A 12,918-nucleotide genomic window follows, 5' to 3' on the forward strand; every position below is an offset into this window, starting at 1 on the left:
AACTACTTAAGCCTAACTAACCTAAGCACATCACACACATCCATGCCCGAGGCAGGATTCGAACCTGCGACCGTAGAGGGCGCGCGGCTCCAGACTGTAGCGCCTAGAACTGCTCGGCCACCCGGCCGGCTGATTCACCCATACAGTTTCACCAGGTGGTGTTCACGTGGTCAACATAATCCTTGCCCATAATATTAGGAATCCTCCTCGATATCGGTCTCTTTCCATAACGTCTAGATTACGAAATCGTGTTCCACGTCTCCTACAGATGTGAAAACGTCGAGAATCACTCTCCAGACCAAATCGGGACTCATCTGTGAAGAGAACATTGGCCCACTGTTCGACCGCCCAGGTAGCATGATGATGATCCACTCCAGACATTCCGTTCTGTGAAGACATATCAGAAGTACACATACAGCAGGTCTCCGACAATAAAGAACACTCTGACGAAGCCTTCTTTACACCGTTTTTCTCGATACATGTCCAGTCGATGCTGCGAGGTCAAATGCCAGAGGCCATGTAGTACAAAGGCGGTACTGTCGTGCTCTTACACCCAAATAACGGTCCTCTCTTTCTGGTATCACACGTGGTCGCCCCTTTGGGGTACAGTTTCGGTCTCTATAAACTGTTGCCACATCTGAGAAACAACAGAACGATTCACATTAAGCCATAATGTCCTGCATTCATTTTTCTTATTGAACTCCACCGCAGAGAGTCCCGTAAGAATCTTCATTGTGCCATGCGGCACCGCCAGTGACGGTACACACAGCGCTTGTAGACGTGGGACTACGGGGCAAACACCGTTTGATAGGTGCCCTGACGTCATAGTTCATGTGGATGTCCGTTGATCGGAATGCTATTTTGAAGTGCAGAGCACAATTTTACAGCCATCTGTTGACAGTTTGTGTGGATTATACGGTGAATTAGATACAAGAGAGGAAATAGCGGTTCGTTGCTTTAATTTTGAACACCAGCGTATTTAACTCCGGTTTGGATGTATTCTTAACATTTCGTTCGCATAATGTGTCTATCTAACTTTAACAACAAAATAGTTTCCGGCATATGAAGAAATCAGTAACATCATCAGAATGTGCATTGTCGTGAAGAGTCCGTAATCGTCTTAATACTTTGCTGCCGCTTGTACATTGAACGGCTTCTCTATTTCAGTTGAATGAAAGATTGTGTGTGCGTTCTGTGCCGGGCACTACAGGCGACGCGTACTAGAAACATCTCAAGAAGGAGGGCAGGTACTGAGAGTGAACACCCGTGTCAGAGAATAAGCTTCGATATTTTTATTCATACGAAATTGAGAACTTTCTCAGAAAATGTTCTTTTGCTCTTAGACTCTTCTCCGGAGCATGTTCTCATTTTCTTATTCGTAAGTCCCATGAAATAAGAGTGGTGTAGCATAGTTGGTTTGCGACGAGACAGAGACATTCGTCTGAAGATCGCAATGAGTATCCTGCGGAGAGTACGCTCTGAAACCAGAGGCATGAATTTCACGACAACTCAAGTGGGAAGAGATGGGATTAGTGGGACTGGCATCTCGCCAGGAACGGCGCTGGCCAGTGGACCGAGGGCAGGGGGCGTGCGAGACGACGCAAGGTCTGGGATCCCCAGCCCATGGCCTGTGGCAGCGCTTCCAACCGAGTCAGCGGCTTTCTACCATCCCAATGCCGACACCGGCAACAAGACATTGCAAACTTTTTCTTTTACAAATAGTTAATGCCTGGCGAAATCAGAAAATATTTCGAAAGGATATTACCCTTTCATTTGTCTTCGGTAACTTCTGAACTACAAGACCGCATGACGAATAAACAGTTTCAAATTTCATCTAACTGACCCTCTGCTGAAGTATGGCGAAATCGAAATGTGGTGTTGGTTTATTGGAAGACAGTCATTCCAGCCAAAGTAAGCAGGATGTTGGAATTGTGATGGCGAGCAGTATGGGTTAAACTTAACTGAGCGACTCGTTATGCAATGTTATCAGGCTCTGGGTGCTTGATCGAACATATGGAATTACTAAGATATACGTTTCCCGTTCCAGTTGGCTGTCCAGAGCAAGCCTTTTCATGGAAATGTGTCCTCTGACTGGCTATATTTTGAGAACAGAGGCACCACGACGACGGGACACGAAAGGAAGGCACCGACCGACCACCGCGTCATCCTCAGACGATGAACTGAATACTATCCGGAGAAGCGTTTTGTAAGGTGGTGGTGGTGGTGGTGGTTAGTGTTTAACGTCCCGTCGACAACGAGGTCATTAGAGACTGAGCACAAGCTCGGGTTAGGGAAGGATTGGGAAGGAAATCGGCCGTGCCCTTTCAAAGGAACCTTCTCGGCATTCGCCTGAAACGATTTAGGGAAATCTCGGAAAACCTAAATCAGGATGGCCGGAGACGGGATTGAACCGTCGTCCTCCCGAATGCGAGTCCAGTGTGCTAACCACTGCGCCACCTCGCTCGGTCAATTTGTAAGGTCTCTGCTCTCCCGGTCGTTGTGAGTTTTCGTGATGGGAGCCACCTTCCTCCTTGATAGTGCTGTTACGCCAGCTCTCCAGGAAGAGTTTTTCTCTGTATTCCATCGCAATGATATACTTGACATTGTGGCTCGTTCTTCCTCCAACAAATCTCCTGGCCCCGATGGCCTTCCCAAAGAATTTTTTATTCTATTTTGGCCCCTAATAGAAGGTACGATAACTTCCATGGTGAATGAAGTGTTCCTCGGAGGCTTTCTCCCGCCTAGCTTTAAGGTTGCTAAAATTGTCCTGGTCGCCAAAAAGCCGGGACGTTTGCGTGTGGATGAGGTCCGCCCGATAATCCTCTTCAACTATGATTATAAAGTATTGTTGACTACCATCATCGCGGGCCAACAAAGTTGTCTTCCGGGTCGTACTCTCCTGATTTCCGTTGCTGAATGTCGTGACTTGATTTCTATTTCTTCCACCATTCCCGTGCCAAGCCCTTTGCTTTTCATTGATTTTCTCAAAGCGTTCGACCGCGTTGATGATGGATTCCTTATGCGAGTTTCGGTTTTAACGATTCTGCACGACGGCTGTTTAGCTCTCTAATCACTGGTATTCGGGCGTCCATAAATGAACGTCTTACTTCCCCCATCGCGATGTGTCAGGGCGTCCTTCAAGGGAGTCCATTATCCATGTCGTTCTACGTGCTGTTTCTGGAACCCTTATTGCGAACTATAGCTGCTAGTTTGGGTGGCTGGTCGCTGCTGGGAGAAAGGTTTACCGTTCGTGCATATGCTGATGACGTTATGGTTTTCTCCGTGCCCATGATGATATACCACTGCTGAAGGAAGATTTAGATGCCTTTTGTCGTGTTACGGGGGCGCGGGTTAATGACTAGAAATGTCGCTTACTCAGTTAGCGAGGATTTGACGCTGTTGAAATTCGATGGGCTTTGAAGTTCACCCGATATCGAACAATGGGTGTTATAATTGACAGTTATCTGCTGAAGATGGGTAAGATAAACTGGAAGTCTGCCACGGATAAGATTCAGGGAGCAATCATTGAACACGAGCGTCGCTCTGTCTCACTTCTTCATATGGTTCGGGCCATGGAAACATATGTGTTAAGCAAGGCTTATTTTACTGCATAGCTCTTTCCACTTCCTGCGATGATGTACCGCAAGCTGCAAAGTTTAACTCGCAGATTTATCTGGCGCAACTCTGTATTTCACGTGCGTTAGGGGTTCATGGCGCTGCCCCGATTGCAGGGATGTTTGGGCCTCCCTAACATTCGGGTTAAGGCTTCTGCCTTACCCATTCGTCGCACCGCTTTATTATGTCAAACTTGTAGCTCGCCTTTGTGACTGTATCCGACCGGCGAGTTTAACACCTCCAGTAGGTATTGGTAGAATTAAACTACGGCAAGTTAAGGAATTTTTTCTTGAGGTCAGTTATTTAGGAGTAAATATACTTTCCGAAGCGAATCTCTCCCTAAAATGCTGTTAAGCCGCTGGGCAATTCCTCATAGTATTCCCTCTGTGGAAGCCCTGTCGCCAGAAACGAATTGGAAGATTGTTTAGTCTAACATCAGCCTCCCGATTTTCCCGATGGAAGTGGCGTCCTCGTGGTACCACGTCTTTCCTGATACTGCACCTACCAAGGTGCGACTTTGTCGTATTGGCCTCAGTGTAACGGATCCCAGCAATCGTTGCCATGAAACTGATACATTATCTCATTGGTTAATTTCCTGCGGTCATGACCATTGGAGGTGGCTTCGCCGACAACTGGCTTTCCTCCTGAGGACGTCGGAGGCGGCTAGGGGGAGATTCTCGTGCGTCCTGATTCAACCTTCTTCCTCGATCAAAGAACAATACCATCATGTAGCTTGTGGGACATTATGTCCACTACGTGATGGTGAGTGGATATGACGCAGATTCCGTGTGCCTTTTCCCAATATATGGCGACCGCCCATTGGACGCGGCTTAGGATGCAACGTTATCGTGAACTTTTTTCTAATATGTTGTATCTTGTTTTTCATCGACAAGGCGTTGGATGAGTTGCCATTCCCACCTTTTTATTTTTGTGGACACTTCTATGGATTTAGATGTTCCACGATGTAGAAGTGACGGAGAAAGGAATGTGTGGGCACGTTAAAATTAACGCCCCATTCCTTCATATACGTTATTCTGATTTTACCCTTTTGTTTTTGTGGAAATGACTTCTTTCGTTTTATTTTAATTGATTGCTTTCCATAAGTGCTTTGGAAAAAAGGGTGAATATTTTCGTTTATTGAAGGAATACACTGCCATTTGAGTGTATATTTCGGTGTGTTTCCTGTGTGCGACAAAAAAAACTCGTTATGGTACTAGATTGTAAAAAAACGAGTCGTCGGTTCTGAAAAAGAAAAAAAAGGGTTAGCGTTCAAGCTTTGTGAAACGATTACCTATGAGGAGACGGTCCGACTCCCACTCAAACTTTAATTTTTGTGGTATAAGTGTAAATTCTGTGATATTCAAAAGAATTGCATCTGCACTATTCATTCTTGTTACATTAACAACGTCTCGCCGCTGCGCATGTTAACTGGCAAATGAGGTCTGCCTCTGTGTCTGCAGGTCGAAGCGTTGCGCTGCAAAGTAGTTCCGGGTACGTTACCAGATTTCATGTATAAGGGATATCGCAAATCACGAGAGGCACACATCTTCAGGACATCTCTGAGCGTTTCCTCATTTACCTGTCGGCAGTTATAAATATGTTTGTTCCAATAATTCACTTTATTTAAAAATAGTAAGTAATCAAATAACATGAAATTCACTAGTATCTCATGCAAATACACGTGTTTTTTAATTATATTACCTCTCAAATGTCTTATAAATTAAATAATTTGAAACACTGATGAAAAAAAATGTAGATATAAAATTACGTATGAGCGGGAGTCGAACCGTCGCTTCATAGATGTTCGTCCATACGTAGCTTGACCGTAAACAACTTTTCTTATCTCAGTTTGTTCGTTATTGTTCATTGCATTTGTTCAGGGCGGACGTCCCATGACACACGTTTAAATTCATCGTTGATCTTTTCACTCAGTTTTTTTGTTACGCTGAGCTACCGTGCCGACGCCACTTGACCAGCATTAACTGCAACGTCCAGCCCCTACACACAGGTGCGTCAGTTAAAACTTTTTCTCGGAATTGCTAGAGTAATGCACCTTACTACTTGCAAATTACGTAGTTTTAATCGCCTAGTAAAGGTGTACAAAGTTTGAAGTAAATCTCAACCCCAGCGTCATGGCCTGCCCTTGTAAGATTTTCTGAAGCTGCCAGTGCTGACTGGAGCGTCGGTTCTTCAGCACTCGAGCCGCGTCTGTTTGAGTTGGGGCGCGTGAGGTGCTGCCACAAGTCCTGTCCAGGCTGCGATCTGATTAGCATTGCTCCTGCGGGCAGCACGCTGCCGATGTGCTGATGCGGAACTACTGTGACCCAGGTCATCGGCCCCATCGGTTTGGGGAAGGAAGTCGGGCCGTGCCTTTCCAAAGGAATCATTACGGAGTTTGCCAGAAGCGATTTACAGAAATCACGGAATATCTAAATCAAGATGACCGGACGCGGGATTGAACCGTCGTCCTCAAGAACGCGAGCCCAGTGTGCTAACCACTGCGCCACGTCGCTCGGTGACACAAGTGGAGGAGGGAGCAACATTTTAATTGACTCTTCAAGGAATGTACGCTTTTAGAATGAAATTTTCACTCTACAGCGGAGTGTGCGCTGATACGAAATTTCCTGGCAGATTAAAACTGTGTACCGGACCGAGACTCGAACTCGGGACCTTCTCCTTCCGCGGGCAAGTGCTCTACCAACTGAGCTACCCAAGCACGACTCACGACCCGTCCTCACAGCTTTAATTCCGCCAGTACCTCGTCTCCTACCTTCCAAACTTCACAGAAGCTCTCCTGCGATTCTTGCAGAACTAGCACTCCTCGAAGAAACCATATTGCGGAAACATGGCTTAGCCACAGCCTGGGAGGTGTTTCTAGAATGAAATTTTCACTCTACAGCGGAGTCCCGATTTCGAGTCTCGGTCCGGCACACAGTTTTAAGCTGCCAGGAAGTTTCAATGTACGCTTTTAACGTATGCCTTACTTTCAGATTACATTTTATTTTCATCTTTTCCATATTTACGTTTTATACGGCGTCTGCGAATGTCAGTAGCATTCAATTACTGCAGGCAGCGCTGCAGAACGCATAGCAGGGATTAATATTCCAGTCGCCACGCTGGCTGAAGAAGCCGCTGGGCTATCTGTTGTTGTCAGCAGGAGGCGGGGTGAGGTGCCGTGGCTAGCAGTGAGAAAGAGAGCTACGTCATCGCACAATACCTATGGAATCCACAGCCATTCCCGCATTTTCGTTAGTAAATATGTACAAACAGAAGCCACTTCTCCCGCCACAGCTGTTATAAACCCACTGGCCATAAAATTTTTCTTACACAATATTACAACGTATAACAGCAGTCACTTCAATAATCAAATGAACGATGTTTGAGATAGTGAAGATGTACAAACGGTTAGGACATTCCACGATATCAATAAGTACGAACTCTAGACTGCGTGCCGTAGTCACCAGTTGCCGATATGTGATACATTTCGATTTAGTTGGTCTCAGGAAATTGCCGATTTTGAGTGAACACATAACATGGCGTCATTTATTACTAGATTTCGGTATTTTCTTAAATAAATACATCTGAAGGGCGTCAACGAACGTTATTTCGAGCAATATAATTTCCCGATTTATCACTCAGATATTACAGAATACACAGGGCGTTTCCGTAACTGCGTGCAAAAATGTAACATGGCATAGAGAATGCTCCACTGAACAATCTGAGGTAGTGAACCTGCGAACGGAGAAGCCGCTTTGTCTAGCATTACTGTTCTCCAGGATATTTACAACTAACATCCATGCAAGTTTACACGAACTGTGCTGTTTATTTACATGTACGTTCTTTATTTCCTGGGAGGAAACAAGGAGGACGAGCCTTATTATCAGGGACTCAAGATGCAGCTTTTGTTTACTGTACTTGTCCATAAGATGGCTCTGTTGTATCGTATTGAGACTGTCCCATGACAGAACGTTCTATGAATCAACGACAGACCCGTTCACCACTGAGTGCTGTGCAGAGACGTACAGTTCTATACGACGGACTAGTATCGGTGCAGTATTCCTGGTCGCTGGATCGGAAGGGGAGGCCCTGTTCCATGGCTTATGAGTCCCTCGACCTGAATCCCCTTCGTTACTTCATGTGTAGTGAAACTTTCACTACTTGTGTATCTGACCCCAGTGGATACGCAGATGGAATTAGTTGCCAGAATTATAGCTGCCGGTGATGTTACTCGAAAACACACCAGGGGTATTTACCAGCGTGCGTCAGAATTTTGTTCGGCGATCTCATGCATGCATTGTGGTTAATGGCCGTCAGTTTCAGCACATTTTGTAAGATACAGTACAAATGGTACGCTCGTTGTGACAGTGGTGGTATTTGCGGTTAACTAATGTAGATCAAAATAGTTCCCAGTAATGTGATTTTATTCCTATTATCTTGTTAAGCTGGATTGTCTCATCCCAGGTTCCCTCCCTCGAATTGTCCAGTGGAGCATCCTCTATGTCCTGTTGAATGTTTGTACGATTTTACGGAAACACTCTATAGAATCCGCTGGCCGGTGTGGCCGAGCGGTTCTAGACGCTACAGTCTGGAACCGCGGGACCGCTACGGTCGCAGGTTCGAATCCTGCCTCGGGCATGGATGTTTATGATGTCCTTAGGTTAGTTAAGTTCAAGTAGTTCTAAGTTCTAGCGGACTGATGACCTCAGAAGTTAAGTCCCATAGTGCTCAGAGCCATTTTAACCATTTTCTATACAATCCGATGGCGCTGATACTGCTTCTGTAAGGAACATCAACCACGGAAGGTTTGCGGCAAAACAGGTAGGAATACATCCTACGCGACGACTGACAAAGATAGTCCAAGGACGGGTTGCCTTAATCTCTGTAAGTCTCGTATGGAAAAGCACTGCCAGTCATATTGTACACGTCTTATGCCATTTTCCGTGGACTCCATATCTAGGCTTAACACTTCTGGAAGTCCGGTAAAAAGTGGAATATCCTACATGGTCTCTGACCTTTAACAGTAAACCACGCCTGTATGGAGTGGCGCTTACTAAACGAACCTGGTGAGAAACGTACTGTATTTCCATGGAATTACTCAATTTTCCTGTATCAGCCCTATTTCGTACGAATCCCCCTCTGAAGGGTGTATTGCTCAAATGAGGATTTTCTAATGTACTTCTATTGCCGATGCATTACAACTCCTGAGGATTCTTCCAATCTATTTCGATCTGGCGTATGACTTACCTGCAACTGGGTTTATGTGGTCGTTTCACTTTCATTCGCTCCAGATACATCCTCTTAGATATTTAATGGATGAGACCTCTTCCAGTGAGTGTTCCGCAATCGTGTAATCATACAGCAAGGGATCTTTCTGCCTATTTGTCCACAATACGTTATATTCTTGTTTGTTGAGGGTAACTGCCAATCATTGCAACAAGTGTTGATCCTTGCCACACCTTCTTGCGTTTCACTACAATCCCCTAGCATTACAACTTCTACTAATACACTCTAAAAAAAAAGAAGAACGACACACCACGAATGAATTATCGGACAGGGACGGAAATCGGTAGATGTGATATACGTACATAACCAAACAAATAACTTAAGTGTCAGAGAAATTGGATAATTTATTCAAGGGAACGAGCTACACAAACTGAGGAAGCAAATAACGCGTTGGTCCATCTCCATCCTTTATGCAAATAGTTATTCTGGTTGACACAGATTGAGAGACTTTTCAGATATCCTCTAGACGGACAGAGTGCCAAATTGCGTCAGAGTGGCACGTTACAACCTCCTAATACCGAGCTGTTTAAAAGGCCCTGCCCAAAATGATCGAAACCGTTCTCAGTTGGAGAGTGAGGGATCGATCCTGCTGGCCAAGGCAGGGTTTAGGAAACACGAAGTCAGGTAGTAGAAACTATTGCCGTTTGCGAACGGGCATTATCTTGCTGAAATGCAAGCCCTGAATGCTTTGCCATGAAGGTCAACAAAACGGAGCGAAGAATATTGTCGAAGTACCGCTGTAGTGTACGGATACTGCGGATGACAATCAAAGGGGTCCTGATATGAAAAGAAATGGCAGCCCAGACCATCACTCCCTGGTTGTACTGCCGTTTGGTCGGTGACAGAGTGGTATCCCTCCGGACACGTCTTCGTTGGTCATTGGGCTCCATTCGAACTCACCTGAAGACAATTCTACTGCAGTCAATGAGATTGTTCTAAGATGTGACTGGAAACACCGCAGACAGCTATAAGGCCCGACAGACGGGAGTGATGGTCTGAGGTACCTCTTCTCTTCATAGCAGGACCCCTTTGGTTGTCATCCGTGGTATCCTTACAGTACAGCGCGGTACGTGAATGATATTATGAGCCCCGTTTGTTGCCCTTCATGGCAAGCCATACTGGGCTTATATTTCAGCACACGACGAGAGTATCTGCTGCCCTACCTCGGGCAACAAATTTGGCGGGCCAGCCGGAGTGACCGAGCGGTTCTAGGCGCTACAGTCACAGGTTCGAATCCCGCCTGGGGCATGGATGTGTGTGATGTCCTTAGCTTAGTCAGGTTTAAGTAATTCTAAGTTCTAGGGGACTGATGACTTCAGAAGTTAAGTCCCACAGTGCTCAGAGCCATTTGAAGCATTTTTTGAAATTCGGCGGATCTCTCCCCAGTTGAGAGAGGGCCCTCAAACCATCTGGGGATTTTAACGATGTAACGATCCAATTCGACAGAATTTGACTCGGTATCCCTCTGGAAGACAATCAATGCCAAACCGAATAACTGGTTACATAGGTGCTACAGGTGGACAACGCGTTATTGACTTCTTCAATTCGTGAAGCTTTGTCTCTTGAATAAATCATCCAGTTATCCAGTTTCTCCGAAATTTTAATCAATTGTCGTATTCTTTGTCTTAGTAGGTACAACAGCATCGCCAGCGAAAGGCCTCATGGATCTTCCGAAGTCGTACGCTATGTCATCTGTCGGTTTGTTTTCATTTATCTTCTTTTTTTTTTAGTCATTAGTCTTCTGACTGGTCTGATGCGGCCCGCGCAGATTTCCTCTCCTGTGCCAACCATTTCGTCTAAGAGTAGCACTCGCAACCTATGTCCTCAATTATTAGCTGGGTATATACCAATATCTGTCTTCCTCTATAGTTTTTGCCCTCTACAGCTCCCTGTGGCACCATGGAAGTTATTTCCTGATGTCTTAACAGATGTCCTATCATCCTGTCCCTTCTCCTTGTCAGCATTTTCCACATTTTCTGTTCCTCTCCGCATCTGTGCAGAACCTCCTCGTACCTTAATTTTAGTTTTCAACATCCAACATTATACCTTTCCTACTTGTCTGACCACTTCTGCCCAAGTCCCAATCCTAATCCATTCCAGGTGGAAACATTTCTACACGTTTTTCTTGCATTCACAGCGCCAGATATGCACCTGCTGACCAAAATGGGGACTATTTTTTTCAACGTAGATTGCTTCAGCATTAATGCATGTTTAACCGCCATGTGATAGTTAGAGGCAACGCTGAACCTCTATTAGTGGCTTCACTTTGAATATAACCACCTGGTACATGAAACACTTGTAATTTTGGCATCCCAAAGATTCTATTCCACTAGCACAACAAAGATACTTATGAAAACGCCCAGTACACAGCTGCGACACTTTACTTCGTAATTTTCTTTTGAAGTGTTAACAGCACTGAAAGGAGACAGCTATTTGAGAGCGTCAAGGAAATGCCGAAAATCCTGACCTAATGGACTCTCTAAGACTGACGCATCGTATCCCGCAGAAGCCTACGCACAACACTTCAAGAAGCAATATTCAGTGTGTTGTGGTATTAATGTTAGCCTCTGCACGGGCTGGTAATTCCCTTGTTAGGCTGCTGTTGTTCTCCAAGCAGCGGCGTGGAATGACCCATAATGTTGCAGGGAGTCCATTGCTGGTTCTCGGATGTCAGGCGAATACGTGAAGAGGTTTCGACGCACATCTGGGCGATCCTCCTGAGAGATCGTAGAACTTGGTCAACCCAAAACTCAGTGACTAGTACGCCAGCCCTCACGCTACCATGCAGTAAACACATCGGGCCACATTCACATCTGAATGCCCCACAAATCTGGATATGGCACGATTCGACAATATGACAAAGTTTGGACCCATAATGTGGCTTCCGTCAAACCCTGTCAGGTGCTGATAACATGGTCTCACACTCATGCGTGCGAGTCTATTGTTGTCCCGATTCCTAAGCCGGGGAAGGACAAGCACTTGCCTTCCAGTTATCGACCCATCTCGCTTACCAGCTGTGTCTGTAAAGTGATGGAGGGAATGGTTAACTCTCGATTGATTTGGCTGCTCGAGTCTCGACGCCTACTTACCAATGTACAATGTGGATTTCGTAGGCGCCGCTCTGCTGTTGACCATCTGGTTAACTTGTCGACCTTCATTATGAATAACGCCTTGCGGAAGCGCCCGACCGCGGCTGCGTTCTTTGATTTGGAGAAGGCTTACGACACCTGTTGGAGGGCGGGCATTCTCTGCACCATGCATACATGGGGCCTTCGCGGTCGCCTCCCTCTTTTTATTCGTTCCTTTTTAATGGATCGACAGTTCAGGGTACGTGTGGGTTCTGTCCTGTCAGACACCTTTCGCCAGGAGAATGCGGTGCCACAGGGCTCAGTTTTGAGCGTCGCTCTCTTCGCCATCGCGATCAATCCAATAATGGATTGCCTCCCAGCTGATGTATCAGGCTCCCTTTTCGTGGACGATTTTACCATCTATTGCAGCCCCCAGTGTACACGTATCCTGGAGCGCTGTCTTCAGTGTTCTCTTGACCGTCTTTACTCCTGGAGTGTCGCCAATGGCTTCCGTTTTTCTGCCGAGAAGACGGTCTGTATTAACTTCTGGCGCTACAAAGAGTTTCTCCCACCGTCCTTACGACTCGGTCCCGTTGCTCTCCCAATCGTGGAGACAACAAAATTTTTAGGTCTTACATTTGACAGGAAACTTAGCTATTCTCCACATGTGTCATATTTGGCTGCCCGTTGTACCCGTTCTTTAAATGTCCTCCGTGTTCTCAGTGGTATGTCGTGGGGAGCGGATCGAACCGTCCTGCTTCGTCTATATCGGTCGATCGTCCGCTCCAAGCTGGATTATGGGAGCTTCGTATACTCCTCTGCACGGCCATCCATCTTACGCCGCCTCAACTCCATACAACATCGGGGTCTACGACTTGCGATCGGAGCGTTTTATACTAGTCCCGTAGAGAGTCTTCATGCTGACGCTGGCGAATTGCCACTCACCTACCGG

Source organism: Schistocerca piceifrons, chromosome 3 (genome assembly GCF_021461385.2).
Source record: "Schistocerca piceifrons isolate TAMUIC-IGC-003096 chromosome 3, iqSchPice1.1, whole genome shotgun sequence".
In the NCBI taxonomy this organism is placed as follows: domain Eukaryota; kingdom Metazoa; phylum Arthropoda; class Insecta; order Orthoptera; family Acrididae; genus Schistocerca; species Schistocerca piceifrons.